Source organism: Moschus berezovskii, chromosome 8 (assembly GCF_049115385.1).
Source record: "Moschus berezovskii isolate FMDL1 chromosome 8, NW_MosBer_1.0, whole genome shotgun sequence".
NCBI lineage: Eukaryota > Metazoa > Chordata > Mammalia > Artiodactyla > Moschidae > Moschus > Moschus berezovskii.
Window position 1 is genome coordinate 45926755 of NC_142467.1, and position 17645 is coordinate 45944399.

The following is a 17645-nucleotide window of genomic DNA, read 5'->3' on the forward strand; positions in this document are numbered from 1 at the left end:
TTGGATGCAAAGAATATAATCAATCTGATTTTGGTATTGACTATCTGGTAATGTCCATGTGTAGAGTCTTCTCTTGTGATGTTGGAAGAGGGTATTTGCTATGACCAGTGCATTCTCTTGGCAAAACTCTATTAGCCTTTGCCCTGCTTCATTCCATGATCCAAGGCCAAATTTGCCTGTTACTTCAGGTGTTTCTTGACTTCCTGCTTTTGCATTCCAGTCCCCTATAATGAAAAGGACATCTTTTTTGGGTGTTAGTTCTAGAAAGTCTTGTCGGTCTTCATAGAACCGTTCAACTTCTTCAGCATCAATGGTCAGGGCATAGACTTGGGTTACCGTCATATCGAATGGTTTGCCTGGGAAATGAACAGAGATCATTCTGTCATTTTTGAGATTACATCCAAGTACTGCATTTCGAACTCTTTTGTTGACCATGATGGCTACTCCATTTCTTCTAAGGGATTCTTTCCCACAGTAGTAGATATAATGGTCATCTGAGTTAAATCCACCCATTCAAGTCCATTTTAGTTCACTGATTCCTAAAATGTCAATTTTCAATCTTGCCATCTCCTGTTTGACCACTTCCAATTTGCCTTGATTCATGGACCTAACATTCCAGGTTCCTATGCAATATTGCTTTTTACAGCAATATTACAGACTTTGCTTCTATTACCAATCACCTCCACAACTGGATGTTGTTTTTGCTTTGGCTCTGTCTCTTCATTCTTTCTGGAGTTATTTCTCCACTGATCTCCAGTAACATTTTGGGCACCTACCAACGTGGGAAGTTCATCTTTCAGTGTTCTATCTTTTTGCCTTTTCATACTGTTCATGGGGTTCTCAAAGCATGTGGTAGAAAGGGCATTATAAAAATGAACATACAAATAGCAATTGAACTGAAGGAAGGAGAAAGGTTTTCATGGCAGTTGGAAGCAGAATTGGTATTAGAACTTGCTGCTGCTGCTAAGTCACTTCAGTCATGTCCGACTCTGTGTGACCCCATAGATGGAAGCCTACCAGGCTCCCCCGTCCCTGGGATTCTCCAGGCAAGAACACTGGAGTGGGTTGCCATTTCCTTCTCCAAATGACTCCTCTAGGCTGCTCTAATGTAACACTGGTCTGGCCAATGGCCCTCTGCTTGTCACTGTAGAAGATCTGCGGTAAACAGGTCCAGCCACTTACCATGGGGGCACATCAAGCACAGAAACACACACACACAGCCCATACCCCCAGGTGCAGGGAGAGCTAGAAGAGAATCAGTACAGTGGGCTTTACAAAAACTCTGTGTCCTCAGCTGGGGATTTGAGTTTGAAGGGCACTTTTCTATACAGGGTGCTACACTTTGCTTTTATCATGTAAACGATCCTGGAGATCTAGCCATATAGAGACAGAGAGAGATTCCATTCTTTTTTTCCAGTTGTAAAGTACTTCACAGTGTGTGTGAATAAGCCAAAGTTCAACAGTTCCCCAAATCTCAAAAAGAGATTTGAAGCTGTTTTCAATTTGGGGCTATTAAAATAATGTCATAATAAGTAACCATGTGTCTACCTTGTTCTGCAGTGTGGAGGTGACTCTTCAGAGGAAATCCTTAGAATTAGGATTTGCTGGGTCAAAGGGTAAATGCAACTGTAGTTTTCAAAGATATTGCCAAATTCCTCACCATAGGGGTCAAATCTTTTTGCACTCCCAACAGCAATGTTTGAGAGTACCTGAATCTTCATAGCCTATGTCTTCATAATATTTTTAAGGCACTCATTTTCTATAAAAACGTTAGACTCCCAACTTCTCTTAAAAATTGTAAGATCTGGCATCCCTGGGCCTGTCTTTCTACATGGCCGTAACAAACTGGAGCTGAGTGGGCACTGAGGCCAAGTCGACACTGCAGTTCTTGTGAGTCTTGGAAGTTTCAAGTCCTGATTTAGTCCAGCCCCTTCAGGGTGAAGATGAGCTCCACACATTCCTGGAGAAAACTGGGCACAAGAGCTCAGCTCTCCAACCTCCAAGTCTACTACACAGTGCGGCCTCCAGAATAAGTACAAGACACATGAGTTACAAGCGGAGTGGGTGGGTAAGTGTATAAAAGCACTGACAATTCAGCATTAAAATTGGAATTGTTGTTTTTTCTTTTTTCAAACATTTACTTAACTCAGTAAATATATCACGCCACTCTGTAGTTGATTGAACTGTGACTAATCCGTGTACAGCAGAGTGACAAATTGGTTTCTATTTCTTCTGAGCAACCAAAATGAGGGCTGATGTCACAGCAGAAGGATTCAGGTTACATACTCATTCATTCCCTCATTCATGAAATGCAAACTGTGTGCCATCCTTGGATCCAGGCACTGAGGGTTCAAAGACAAACAAGCATTTAAACAGAGGGATCTGAATAACTATGCAAAAACTTGATGTAAATTGGTGCTTTATTGGAGGAATGTACATGCTGCCATGAGAGTGCAAAGGAGGGAAACTCATTTTTCTTGGTGGCCATAGAAGAGGTCATAGGGAGGAGATTTTTGAGTGGATCTTGAAGGCTGTGTACAAAAAAGATCTTCACAACAAAGATAATCATGATGGTGTGATCACTTACCTAGAGCCAGACATCTTGGAATGTGAAGTCAAGTGGGCCTTAGAAAACAACTCTATGAACAAAGCTAGTGGAGGTGATGGGATTCCAGTTGAGCTATTTCAAATCCTGAAAGATGATGCTGTGAAACTGCTGCACTCAATATGCCAGCAAATTTGGAAAACTCAGCAAGGGCCACAGGACTGGAAAAGGTCAGTCTTCATCCCAATCCCAAAGAAACGCAATGCCAAAGAATGCTCAAACTACCGCACAATTGCACTCATCTCACCCGATAGTAAAGTCATGCTCAAAATTCTCCAAGCCAGGCTTCAGCAATACGTGAACCGTGAACTTCCAGATGTTCAAGCTGGTTTTAGAAAAGGCAGCGGAACCAGAGATCAAATTGTCAACATCTGCTGAATCATGGAGAAAGCAAGAGAGTTCCAGAAAAACATCTATTTCTGCTTCATAGACTATGCCAAAGCCTTTGACTGTGTGGATCACAATAAACTGTGGAAAATTCTGAAAGAGATGGGAATACCAGACCACCTGACCTGCCTCTTGAGAAACCTGTATGCAGGTCAGGAAGCAACAGTCAGAACTGGACATGGAACAACAGACTGGTTCCAAATAGGAAAACAAGTACATCAAGGTTGTATATTGTCACCGTGCTTATTTAACTTATATGGAGAGTACATCATGAAGAACGCTGGGCTGGAAGAAGCACAAGCTGGAATCAAGATTGCCAGGAGAAATATCAATAACCTCAGATATGCAGATGACACCACCCTTATGGCAGAAAGTGAAGAGGAACTCAAAAGGCTCTTGATGAAAGTGAAAGAGGAGAGTGAAAAGGTTGGCTTGAAGCTCAACATTCAGAAAACAAAGATCATGGCATCTGGTCCCATCACCTCATGGGAAATAGATGGGGAAACAGTAGAAACAGTGTCAGACTTTATTTTTTTGGGCTCCAAAATCACTGCAGATGCTGGTTGCAGCCATGAAATTAAAAGACGCTTACTCCTTGGGAGGAAAGCTATGACCAACCTAGATAGCATATTAAAAAGCAGAGACATTACGTTGCCAACCAAGGTCTGTCTAGTCAAGGCTATGGTTTTTCCAGTGGTCATGTATGGATGTGAGAGTTGGACTGTGAAGAAAGCTGAGCGCCGAAGAATTGATGCTTTTGAACTGTGGTGCTGGGGAGGATTTTTGAGAGTCCCTTGGACTGCAAGGAGATCCAACCAGTCCATTCTAAAGGAGATCAATCCTGGGTGTTCATTGGAAGGACTGATGCTAAAACTGAAACTTCAATACTTTGGCTACCTCATGCGAAGAGTTGACTCACTGGAAAGGACTCTGAAGCTGGGAGGGATTGGGGGCAGAAGGAGAAGGGGACGACAGAGAATGAGATGGCTGGATGGCATCACCGACTCAATGGACATGAGGTTGGGTGAACTCCGGGAGTTGGTGATGGACAGGGAGGCCTGGTGTGCTGTGATTCATGGGGTCGCAAAGAGTCGGACACGACTGAGTGACTGAACTGAACTGAACTGAAGGCTGTGTAAGAGTTTGATAAGAAAAATAAAGAACATGGGAAAGATTTTCTTGAAGGTAAACAATGTTTAAAGACAAGATTCTTCCTCAGAAAGTGGCAAAAAATCAGTTCAAAAAAGATATGGGCAATAAACAAATAAATAACAAGATAAAGAAGGAAAGACTATATATCCATAAAAGATGAAAACTCTAATTTGAAAATATACATGCACCCTAAAGTTCATTGCAACACTACCTATAATAGCCAAAACATGGAAACAACCTAAATATCCATTGACAGATGAATGGATAAAGACGGTGTGGAATATTGTTTCCACTCAGTTGCTCAGTAATGTCTGACTCATTGTGACCCCATAGACTGCAGTTCACCAGGCTACTCTGTCCATGGAATTCTCCAGGCAAGAATACTGGAGTGGGTTGCCATTTCCTACTTCAGGGGATCTTCCCAAGGCCGGAATCGAACCCTCATCCCCTGAGTCTCCTGCATTGGCAGGCAGATTCTTTACCACTGAGCCACTTGGGATGCCCATAATGGAATATTATGACCATAATATGGTGGTCATATTATTATGGAATAGTATAGCCATAAAAAAGAAGGATATTATGCCATTTGCAGCAACACGGATGGACCTAGAGATTGTCATACTGAATGAAGTAAGTTAGACAAAGACAAATGTCATATCACTTATATGTGGAATCCCCCAAAATGATATAAATGAACTTATTTATGAAAGAGAAAAAGACTCACAGACATAGAAATCAAACTTTTGGTTTCTAAAGGGGAAGGGGGAGGGAGAGGGAGGGATAAATTGGGAGTTTGGGATTAACATATACATGCTACTATATATCGGACTTTCCTGGTGGCTCACATGGCAAAGTGTCTGCCTACAATGTGGGAAGATCCTCTGGAGAAGGGAATGGCAACCCACTCCAGTACTCTTGCCTGGAAAATCCCATGGACAGAGGAGCCTGGTAGGCTATAGTCCATGGGGGCACAAAGAGTCGGACACAACTGAGCAACTAAACTTTCACTTTTCACTACTATATACAAAAATTTAAATAAAATAGATAAACAGCAAGGAACTACTGTATAGCACAGAGAACTCTACTCAGTATCTTTTAATAACTGATAATGAAAAACAATCTGAAAAAATGTGTGTGTGTATTTATATATGTATATAAACTGAATCACTTTACTATAATCCTGAAACTAACACAGCACTGTAAATCAACTATGCTTCAACACGGCTTCCCGGGGGCAAACCCACCTACCAATGCAGTAGTTATAAGAGACTCAGGTTCGACCACTGGGTTGGGAAGAGCCTTTGGAGGAGGGCGTGGCAACCCACTCCGTATTCTTGCCTGGAGAATCCTATGAACAGAAGAGCCTGGGGGGCTACTTTTTGTCCATAGGGTTGCAAAAGATCAGACATGACTGAAGTGATTTAGCACACACACATGCATACTTCAATAAAAACATTTTTTAAAAAAGAAGGAAAGAAATTTGCTGCCTTATTTAGTTTCAAAGTCAGGGGTAGTTTGCCTTCAGGTACAGCAAGATCCAGGTGTCTAAAGGGTGTCATGAAGCCACAGAAACTTTCTCAGATCCACTTCTTTATAGGTTCTTTGACCTCAGGCAACTCACTCTCTCCAGGTGACTGGGTGCCTGCTGGGAGCTCCAAGTTTATATTATCCCTACAACTAGCAATGCCAGGAGAAGCTGACTTCTTTTTTTCAATAACTTCATTAAAAATCCCAGGACTGAGACTCATTGGTGGGGTCTGGGTCACTCACTCACCCATCCCCCAGAGGAAAACCAGAGGAACGACAGACAGAGGCAGGCTGGGTGCAACCTCCAAATCTTGCAGCAGTGAGGGGTTGGGAGGATGCCTGTCTCACCAAGAGCAGAGGAGTCTCTCAGTAGTGGAGCTGGACACACACCGCTGTCTCAGAGACCAGAAGACAAGTGCTCAAGCTCCCTAGACTGTGAAGACTGAGGAAGGAGGAGCACAGGTTAGAGTTCGCGTTTTTTAGGACGAACGACTTCTTCATTTTCTTGAGGAGAGAATTCAGGCTCAGATAAGGGAAGACTGTGACTTGTCCACAGTCACACAGCAGTAGTGAAAGAGTCTAGGAGGAGTCCTGGTGCCCTGAGTCCTAGGACCTTCATATCATGAGCGGTCACACATCTGAACAGGTGTGAAGGGCTTGGAGAGGGATGTGGACATTTCTAGGAATCCCTGGGATTGCTCACCTTGTGGTAGATGCCACAGCCTGCAAGCCCAGGTGGTTCTGTCTATCCCAGACATATACCTAATATTTGGCTCTGGGCCTCATAATATCATTGCAACAGGTTCCTGGCTCCCAGGGGCCCAAAGAGCTCGAGGACATTGTTATGGGCTGAATTGCACGCTCCCCAAATTCACATGTGGAAGCCCTAACTCCCCAGTACTTCAGAATCTGTATTTGGAGACAGGGCCTTTCAAGAGGTAATTAAGTTAAAATGAGGCCATTAGAGTCTGAGTCCAGATCCAGTGTGATGGGTATCCTTCTCAGAAGAGAAAATATGGACACACAGAGAGACGCCCAGGATATGTGCACGAGGCATGACTATGTGAGGACACAGTGAGAAGCAAGCCAAGGAGTGAGGCCTCAGTGGAAACCGAACCTACTGGCACCTTGATCTTGGATTTTCAGCCTCTAGAAATATGAGAAAAGAACTATTTGTGTTTAAACTACCCATTCTGTGGTATTTTGTTATGGCAGCTGCAACAAGCAAATATGGACACCAGGTGCTATAGAGAGCAACCCCTGCCTATGTCCTATTCCCTACAGAGCAACGCTTTTGAAACTCTCTGCTTTTAGCCTTGGCTAACATTTATTGAACTCCAGGAGTTGGTGATGGACAGGGAGGCCTGGCGTGCTGTGATTCATGGGGTCACGGAGAGTCGGACACGACTGAGCGACTGAACTGAACATTTATTGAGTGCTTGCCAAGTACCAAGCCCCTGTGCTAAACCTTTTATATACATTGTTTCCCTAAGTGCTTACCACAGGCCAGTGAGGTAAGTACCAACCTTATGCCCATTTTACAAGTGGGAAAATTAAGGTGTAGAGAAGTCATCTGTCCAAGGTCACACAGTTGGGAAGCAATAGAAATGGAATTTCATCTCTGGATGTTGGGCTCCAGACATCTGAAGGCTCTTACTCATCATCCCCTAATGTTTCCTGTCAAAGCTTTATTACCTGCACTCCTTGATTTATCACTTCTAGACAGTATCTATTGATTTGTTAATGTGATTAAAGAGAATTTAGCTCACTTATTTCTTCTGTCTACAAATCTTGGATAGAACATGTTGCCATATTCAGTCCTGTTGTGGGTAAATTTGGGGTTTTGAATAATATTCATTAACCTCAATCCCCTGTTCCTACTCTACAAACGTTTGTTGATGGGCTGTGTGGGGTCACCTATGAGTTGGGCGATGGAAAGACCATCCCAGATTTTCTTCTGATTTAGTCTCATCCACTGTGGCACCCAGCAGGTGCTTGATAAGTATCTGTGCAATGAATAAACACAGAGAGACTCAGTACCAAAGGTGGGAAGTGACCAGACAATCTCAGCCAGGGGAAGGGCATGATAATGACAGCTGGCAATGTCAGCCTGACTTCTTTTGAGACACAGCCTCCAGCCACCAAGGGATCAAGGAGCCATAAAATGGAAATTGAGGGAAAAAGACTTCAGAGCAGCTGTCAGGAAGCACCCCTCCCCTACCTCAGCTGAGACAGGGATGACCTCACTGCAACTTTGTCTGGGCTGACACACCTGGGTCTGTCCTACTGGCTTGCTGGAGACCACCATGGCACTCACTTAGGCCTCTGCCCATCCTCCCCTCTTGTGGGAAACATGGAGTTTTATGCTAGCACCGGTTCCATAGTGGACTTTCCAAAAGGGGTGTTAGGGGCTACATCCTGGGGAGCCTTCTCACGCAGACTGGAGAATCTGGGCCTGCATACCTGTGAAGAGTCCAACAGGTGAAGCCAAAGACCACCTGTCATAGGGCCTTTGGTGCTGTCCTTCTGCCTGTAACACCCCCTCCCCATTGGCCTAGCTGCTAAGTCACTTCAGTCGTGTCCGCCTCTGTGTGGCCCCATAGACGGAAGCCCACCAGTTCTTTTATTTATCGGGCTGCGCCAGGTCTCAGTTGTGGCACTCGAGACCTTTAATCTTACTTGTGGCAGGTAGGATGGAGCGCCATGGCCAGGGACGAGCCCAGGCCCCCTGCACCAGGAGCATGGACTCTTAGTCCCTGGACTACCAGGGAAGTTTTGGCCTGGCTAATTAACAAATAGCCAGCATCTGCTGGATCATGGAGAAAGCAAGAGAGTTCCAGAAAAACATCTATTTCTGCTTCATTGACTATGCCAAAGCCTTTGACTGTGTCGATCACAATAAACTGTGGAACATTCTGAAAGAGATGGGAATCCCAGACCACCTGACCTGCCTCTTGAGAAACCTGTATGCAGGACAGGAAGCAACAGTCATAACTGTATATAGAACAACAAACTGGTTCCAAATAGGAAAAGGAGTGCGTCAAGGTTGTATATTGTCACCCTGCTTATTTAACTTATATGCAGAGTACATCATGAGGAACGCTGGGCTGGAAGAAGCACAAGCTGGAATCAAGATTGCCAGGAGAAATATCAATAACCTCAGATATTCAGATGACACCACCCTTATGGCAGAAAGTGAAGAGGAACTCAAAAGGCTCTTGATGAAAGTGAAAGAGGAGAGTGAAAATGTTGGCTTGAAGCTCAACATTCAGAAAACAAAGATCATGGCATCTGGTCCCATCACCTCATGGGAAATAGATGGGGAAACAGTAGAAACAGTGTCAGGCTTTATTTTTTTGGGCTCCAAAATCACTGCAGATGCTGGTTGCAGCCATGAAATTAAAAGACGCTTACTCCTTGGAAGGAAAGTTATGACCAACCTTGATAGTATATTAAAAAGCAGAGACATTACTTTGCCAACAAAGGTCTGTCTAGTCAAGGCTATGGTTTTTCCCATGGTCATGTATGGATGTGAGAGTTGGACTGTGAAGAAAGCTGATCGCTGAAGAATTGATGTTTTTGAACTGTGGTGCTGGAAAAGACTCTTGAGAGTCCCTTGGACTGCAAGGAGATCCAACCAGTCCATTCTAAAGGAGATTAGTCCTGGGTGTAAGTAGTCCATGCCTCCCACCTCAGTGATTCTCAGCCCTGGCTGCAGCTAACCGACCACATACCTGTAAACATACAGATACCTGAATTTCTGATTCAAGAACAGTAACTCCTCACCGGTCTCTCAGGGCTCCAGACTTGGGGTCCCCAAACCACGAAGCAGCTGCCGGAAACATCTCTCTAGAATGAAAGGCTAATCTTGCCACGCTTCTGGGTGTAACGTCCCCTTGCCTCCCACTGCCTTCAGGACACACCAAAGTCTCGGAGAGCTGTCCAAGGTCCTGCTTCCGTTCCGGGGTCACCTCCTTGTTGGTCCTTGGTCTCCTCGCTCACACTCTGCTCTAACACGATGGCATCCTAAGGGCCTGAACTGGGTCATGTTCTTTCCTTCCTCTGAGTCTCTGCTGCCCTGTTCAAGGTCAAAGAAAAATTTATTCTGACACTTGTTAAACTAATAAGGAAGACTTTATTCAGGACTGTTGCAATAGGAGAGAGAACTGAGGTTCAACTCACGATACAACAGACAGCTGGAAATTTATAGACAATCAGCAGAGCAAAGGGATCAATAGATGGAAAATTACTAAGAGGAGATCAAGGGTAAGGGCTAAACTGGCCTAACCAGATTCTTGCTAAAGTCAGGCTGAGGGCTTAGACATCAAGGGTGAAGGATAAGGAATTTGATCAGATTTCAAGGGTGTGAGGATGACTTAGCAGGATCCTTTGCTAAGATTGAGCTGTGTGGCCCAAAGACAGGTGTAGGGGGAGGCGCAAGGTCATGGCCTAGTCAAGAAGAGGGCTAAGAGGAGCCTGATGAAAGTTTTGTCAAGGAGAGCACCTTTGTTGCCAACAACCCTTCAGTGTGCTCTGCTCTGCCTCTGACAGTACCTGATTCTCCAAGTTTCCACAGAGGTGCCTCTGAGAAGTCTTAACTGACCCTCCTCTAGGAACAACCCTCCATCTGTCCTAGGTTGGCACTTATTACATCCAAGTGTATCTATCTGTTTACTAGCTTGCTCCTGAGTTTGACTGTGAGCAATTGGAGGGCAGAGACTGTATTTTGAATCCCCAGTGCCTAACACTGTTTGAACCTCAATAAATGTTTGTTGAATGAATACAGCTTGATGAACAGGATCTCATGGATCACTGTTCTGCTCAGAAACAATTACTGACTCTGCTTGGCCTGCATCAGTGGTTTTCAGCCTTCAGTGAGCATCAGAATTATCAGGAGGCTTTGTTAAGCACAGAGTGCTGGGTCCGCCTCCAGAGTTTCTGATTCAGTAGGTCGGACTGGCATGTCTAACGACAGGTGAAGCTGCTGCTGGGCACTTTGGTAATCATTGACCTATAGGAGTGGAGCTGATATCATCCCCAAGTGAGATGCACACACTCTTTAAAATCCAAAGATAAGAGGATGGAACAAGCAAATTTCAGGTGAGGCGTGAAGCAGATATGATCTCATGATCTAGGTGACCTCCTTTTCTGCCTAAAGTGTAAGATTCTCTTTTTCTCTCTCCCTCTCCCTCTCTCTCCTTTGCAGGCTGGAGTGACAGCTCAAGGCTTCATTTCCTTGCCCTGGGCTTCATTTGTTGTGGGAGGGGCTGCCTTCTAACCCCCTCTTCCAGGCCTGGTGCCAGGCTGAGAGCGAGGACTGTAGCCCCCAGGTGGCTGACTGGCACACCAATGCAGGGGACCCCTCCCATCTCACCCACCATGATTGGCTCCTACTGCAGATAGATTCAGGGAGCAGAGACAGTCAATAGGGGCTGGGACCAGAACAGGCTGCCCACAATGACTCTACCCAGCCCAAAGTGGGTCAAGGTGCAGCTGTTTGCAGGGCACATGGACAGAACTGGGATGTGCAGGCTATGGTTTTCATACATGTATATGAGGCCTTTGGGTTGTGGGGCAGAATCAAGTGTGGAAGAGAAAGGAGACTGTTCCAGGAGGCAGGGCTGAGGTCTAGTTCCAGGGAGGATCTCCTTCAAATGCTAAGTCTGAACCTGGCCTTCTAGGCCACAATGAAAGAATATTCGTCAAGACAGGAAGTTAGAACATGTCTTTTAAAAAAAAGTTTGTTGCCTTAATTTCTAACTTCTAACTATTCAGACATGTGCTATGAGGGCCTCCATCTATACCCTTGCTCAGGCCCTGCAAATGTTTGGGGTGCGCCTAACTGGGTAAAGTGAGCTCCCCAGGACTCAGGACTGCTCCTGAGGGTCTGTGCTGTTTCCCAGGTTCAGCATCAACACTTGGAAGTCACAGGTAGTCCTGCCTTCCTGAGGACTGGCCAGTAACCCTCAAAAGCACCTAGAGAGATTTTTCTCCTCCTAGCGGGTGAGAGTGAAAATAGGTTCCACAGTTAAAGGACAACAACTTTGTCTGCTCACTGAGATCAAGGAAGAGGCCTGGACCTGGGAGGTTTAGATCTGGTGTTCCCAATCAAGCTGTCAGATGGTCAGCAGGACTGCAGAATCAGACAAACCTCAATGCTGCCACTTCCCAGATGTGTTTCCTTGGGCAAGTCGCCTCTCTAAACCTCAGCTTTCTTACTTGTTAAATGGAGGTAACTGGAATGCCTGCACACAGAGGGATTACGCCAAAGCCTTTAGTACAGGTGGGTGCTCAGTGTTAGCTGCTGTTTCTGATTTCCTGGGTTAGCTCGTCCCCATTTGGTGTGACTTCCTCCCCAGTCGACCCCACCTTTGGCAGAGAGTAACAAGTTGAAGAAGTTTATCCTCTGGGTTCCCGGCTTGCCCTTTGGACATCCTTTGCATGTGGGTACCCTTCCAACTCATTTCAGGGGCCCATGATGCTCATCTTACAGCTCAGGCATTCTTATCAATGCAGGTTCCTAGGTTCCTGCCTCAGAGATTCTGATTCACTAGGTCAGGGGTTGGCCAAGGTTTCTGCATTTTAATGAGCTCCCCAGATGAGTCTCCAAAAAGAGGTAACTCTTGGAGAAACACCGTGATTGAGAAAGTAGACAGAAAGCCCAAAGCAAGAGCAGCCTCTGGGAGACAGGTTCATCTTTAAACGTAAGCACTTTTCTAAGAGCCAAGTTGCCCAAGAATGGAATCAGCTACCCTAAGACATAGTGAGCCCCCATCAAGGAAGATGTGCAAGAAAAAGCAGGATGAATACCTGACAGATAAAAGCAAGGACTCAAACCTTAGCATGGGAGTTGGGGGTCTGTGACCAGGAAAATCGCTGAGATTCCATCTTCTTTTTCAGATCAGGAAGTGCTCTGTTAGTCCTTCATACTGTATCCCCATGCTCTCTTTCCCAGGGTGATCTGGGTTTGATTATTCTGCTTGAGAATGGCAGGAATCTGTTTGTGTCCTCAGACAGAAAGCTGGTGAGGAAGATCATTCTAGGCTGCCCCACTCAACTGAGACAACAGAGGGAAACCCCATGGAATTTTCTGGGAAGAAGAGCCCTGTCTCAGGCTTCTTGTACCCCTGACTCCAGCCTCTCCCCCTTCTCCATCCCCACACGTGGTTTAGAAGAGGAGTCAGAAGTCAAGTAGGTTGTGGAGGCAGTTTGAGACTGTGCTCAGGAGAGGACTTGGAGCCGCCGTGCTGCAGTGACTTGTGGCTAATGCCGTGTGTAATCACTGCCATGTGTCTCTGTCAAGAACGCGTGTGCGCTTCAGCATGGCCCATGGAAATTCCCCCATCAGGACCCTTTGAGTGGAAAACAAATGGACAAGTTAGGACAGTGATAAATTCTTTTGTCCCTCTGTTTTCAGATGCCCCCAGCAGCAGAGCAGCTAAGCTGGGAACAAGGGCAGAAGTTACCCTCGGCAGCCAGGTTCTGGGGGCCTGGGGCATGTGGTCACTCCCCAAGTACATCCTCTCAAAGTGGGGCCCAGGCAGTCCTTTGTTTGAGCAGATGGGTTGACGTGTCAGTGGTGAAGGAGCTGAAAGAGGAGTCGGGGAGAACAGGAGGGTGGCAGGTTTCTTTATCTGCTCATCTGACAATTCACCATGAGAGCCCCCACCCCAGCTGTGTCATCTGGGCCTAGACTTGCTCTCCAGGTGTCTAAACGTGGCTAGCTGTCTTCTCACCTGTTTCCCAGAAGCCAGCAGAAAGCATTCCTCCTACCTGAGCTCCGCAGGTGTCCATGGAGACACAACACCTCTGAGCCAAACGGGAGTGTTTCCTGCTAGGACAGGACCCCTCCCCCAATTTGAGGGCACTGAATCTGTCTCTTTAGGCCCTTACATCTTTCCATCTTAAAAAACAGTTTTTAGGAATGATGACCACACATTGGGCACCTACCATGTGCCATAAATATTGCAGAGGGTTCCGCGTGCATAGCCTCAGCTGTTCCTAAACATAAAACTATTAGCCCCAGAAGCTCCTGTACAGAACAGGGAGCTCTGCTCAATGCTCTGTGATGACCTAGAGGGGTGGGATGGGGAAGGAAGGAATAGGGGGGCTCAAGAGGGAAGGGATTTATGTATGTATGTATAAGAGATAATTATGCATATGGAGTATAAGAGGTAATTATGCACATGGACTATAAGAGGTAACTATGCACATGGAGTATAAGAGGTAACTGTGACAGTGATTGAGTTCAGTTCAGTCGCTTAGTTGTGTCCAACTCTTTGTGACCCCATGGACAGCAGCATGACAGGCCTCCCTGTCCATTGCCAACTCCTGGAGTTTACTCAAACTCATGTCCATTGAGTCAGTGATGCCATCCAACCATCTCATCCTCTGTCGTCCCCTTCTCCTCCTGCTTTCAATCTTTCCCAGCATCAGGGTCTTTTCAAATGAGTTAGCTCTTTGCATCAGATGGCCAAAGTATTGGAGTTTCGGCTTCAGCATCAGTCCACAGTGATTGAAGTGGTCCCAGATTTCACTCTAGTTAAGGTATTGATGGCTTTGGTTAAGATTCTGATGGCTCTCTGCATAGAGTGATACAGAAAATAATTAGCAGTCTTAACCAAGGATTTTGGGCTTCCTAGGTAGCTCAGTGGTAAAGAATCTGCTTGCCAAGCAGGAGATGCGAACTTGATCCCTGGATTGGGAAGATCCCCTGGAGAAGGAAATGGCAACCCACTCTAATATTCTTGCCTGGGAAATCCATTGAAAGAGGAACCTGGTGGAATGTAGTCCATGGGGTCACAAGTGTCAGACACAACTTAGAGACTAAACAACCACCACCACCAAGGATTTTACCAGGTATACCTTGATGCAGAGAAGAGTGCAGCTCCAGACTCATGTTCTATAGGAAGTCTTCCATTCTTACTTCCATCCTTCCTTCCTTACTGCATTATGATCGGTGTTCATTAGAACTCTTGGTTACAGACGGTAGGAATCCAAGTCAAATGTACCTGAGAAATAAATTCAACAGCCAAAAAATTAAAAACCAAGCATAACCTAAATATATTGGCTAGCATAACTGAAAAACTCTAGAAGTAGGTACTGTTAGATATAGGCATGCAAATGATGTCATCAGGATTTGTTCTCACTACCTTCCAGCTTTGCTATCCTTTGCGTTGCATTCATTTTCAGGTGGAGAAGGCGATGGCAACCCACTCCAGTACTCTTGCCTGGAAAATCCCATGGATGGAAGAGCCTGGTAGGCTGCAGTCCATGGGGTTGCTAAGAGTCACACCTGACTGAATGACTTCACTTTCACTTTTCTCTTTCATGCGTTGGAGAAGGAAATGGCAACCCACTCCAGTGTTCTTGCCTGGAGAATCCCAGGGATGGGGGAGCCTGGTGGGCTGCCATCTATTGGGTCGCACAGAGTCGGACATGACTGAAGAGACTTAACAGCAGCAGCAGCAGCATTTTCAGGTGCTGTGCCCCTGTGGAGACTCCAGACACCCAGGCTTGCATGCTACCAGCTTAGCAACCTCCAGGGAAAGACTAGCAGAAGTCTTGAGATGGATTCAGATTGCTCCAAATTGAATACGATGCCCATTCTGAGCTAATTACTATAGCCAAGGAGGAACCGGAACACTCCATGGTTAGACTTGGGTCATGTGCTGACCATGGAGATGAGACAATCTCACTGCAGTCCAGTCTCACTTAGTCCATGGACTAAGAGTACGGGAGGCATGGTCCCCAAAGGGAAGAGGAGGCACTGCGACCAGAGAATGGGAGTGGATGCTAGGCAGGTACAAACTGCAGAACTTTTTTCCCCCAAGATCATGGAGAGAATAGGAGGCAGGAATAGTACTAAAATTCAGCCTTTTGAATCTCAAAGGAATCTGTTTTTTCTTTTTTGGTCAAACTGCATAATATGAAGAACTTTCCCTTCCCTGCCCAGGGACTGCAGTGGAAGTGCAGAGTCTTAAACACTGGACCACCAGAGAAGTCTGAAACCTGGTTCTTAAGTCAAATAGACTAAAGTGTGAGGTCTGGATCTGCAAATAAAACTCTCAAGCCTCCTGGGATTTCCCAGAAAAATAATGAGGAGTATGGCGGTGGAGAACTGGCAGAAATAGACACTTCCCCTTCTGATGAGACTCTCAGACTCTCAGACTTGGAAAACCACCAACTCTAACTTCTCCATTCTCTTTACAACATCCTCTCCAGGTGGCTGGGCCGCCTCTGCCTGGGTGCCACCAGGGACAGGAAACACACTCCTTTTTTGAGGCAGTCATTGTTTTTTTCAAGATACTCTGACCATTAAAAATAAATATCCCTATTTTGAGTCCAAGTTGTCTTCCTGTAGCTTCCACCTCCTTGTCCTGAGAGTCACAGAGAACAAGTTGGAGTGGCCCAGAATAAAAGAACACAGAGACTGAAGGTCAGAAGAATACGGTTTTCCTGTCTGTTCTCTACATCTGTATCTCTATTCCTGCTCTTAAAATAAGTCCATCTGTTCTATTTTTCTAGATTCCACATATATATGTTGCTGCTGCTGCTGCTGCTGCTGCTAAGTCACTTCAGTCGTGTCCGACTCTGTGTGACCCCATAGACGGAAGCCCACCAGGCTCCCCCGTCCCTGGGATTCTCCAGGCAAGAACACTGGAGTGGGTTGCCATTTCCTTCTCTAATGTGTGAAAATGAAAAGTGAAAGTGAAGTCGCTCAGTTGCGTCCGACCCTTTGCGACCCCACAGACTGCAGCCTACCAGGCTCCTCCATCCATGGGATTTTCTAGGCAACAGTACTGGAGTGGCTTGCCATTGCCTTCTCCGCATATATATGTTGCTATACAATATTTGTTTTTCCCTTTCTGACTTACCTCACTCTGTATGGTAGGAGGAAGGGGAGAGTGGGGAGAATTGGGTGACACCCCAATCGGGTGACTTGGGATTGACATCTATACACTACAGTGGATAAAACAGATAGCTAGTGGGAAGCTGCTATACATTATGGGGAGTTCAGCTTAGTGCTCTGCAATGACCTGAGCGGTGGAATGGGGGTGGGGGCGGTGGGACGGAGATCCCAGAGGGAGGGGATATACATATACATGTAGTTGATTCATTTCATTGTATAGCAGAAATGAACACAACATTGTAAAGCAATTATATTCTAATTTATAAAAAAGGAGAAGAACATGGTTTTGATGAAGGTCCTCTACTAGGAGAGCCAGAAAAATGTAATCAAGTGCAAGCATGAATGTGAAAGTACTTTGCATGTCACAGATCTCCATCATTTCTGTCAGATAATTATTGTAGGCACTAAAGGTATTATCTGATTTTATTCTTATATAAGCATTTGAGAGAAATATGATTTTTATTCCAGTTCTACAAATGAGGAAACTGATGCCACCAGAGCTCAAGTCCTGGGTAACTTAAGTGGCAGAGTGGGGATGTGTATTCTAGTTCTGACTCTGCCACTTAAATTGCTGTGGGTCCCACATGTGTGTCCTCATCCAACACTTCACCAACAAGAAATATGTGACAGCGGACATTGCTTTAATTGATTCAGGCTAAAGAGTCTTGATGCTTCCCCAGTGGCTCAGATGGTAAAGAAACTGCCTGCAATGCAGGGGACGTGCGTTTGATCCCTGGGTGGGGAAAATCCCCTGGAGTAGGAAATGGCAACCCACTCCAGTATTCTTGCCTGGAAAATTCCATGGACAGAGGAGTTTGGCCAGCTGCAGGCCATGGGGTCCCAAAGAATTAGATACGACTGAGCATGTGCACATATGTGCAAAGACCCTTGAGTTGGTGGGTATGTTTGGTTCTTCACTGTTTCGTAAGGTTGCTGAGCAGTTCTTGGCTTCCGCATCCTCTCTGTGGGATAGAGAGAGCTGCTGAAGGTGGGAGCATCAGCCAAGAACACCACCACCCCCGCCCCGGCCAAAGGCTCCTTCAGAGCCAAATGTCCTGCAAA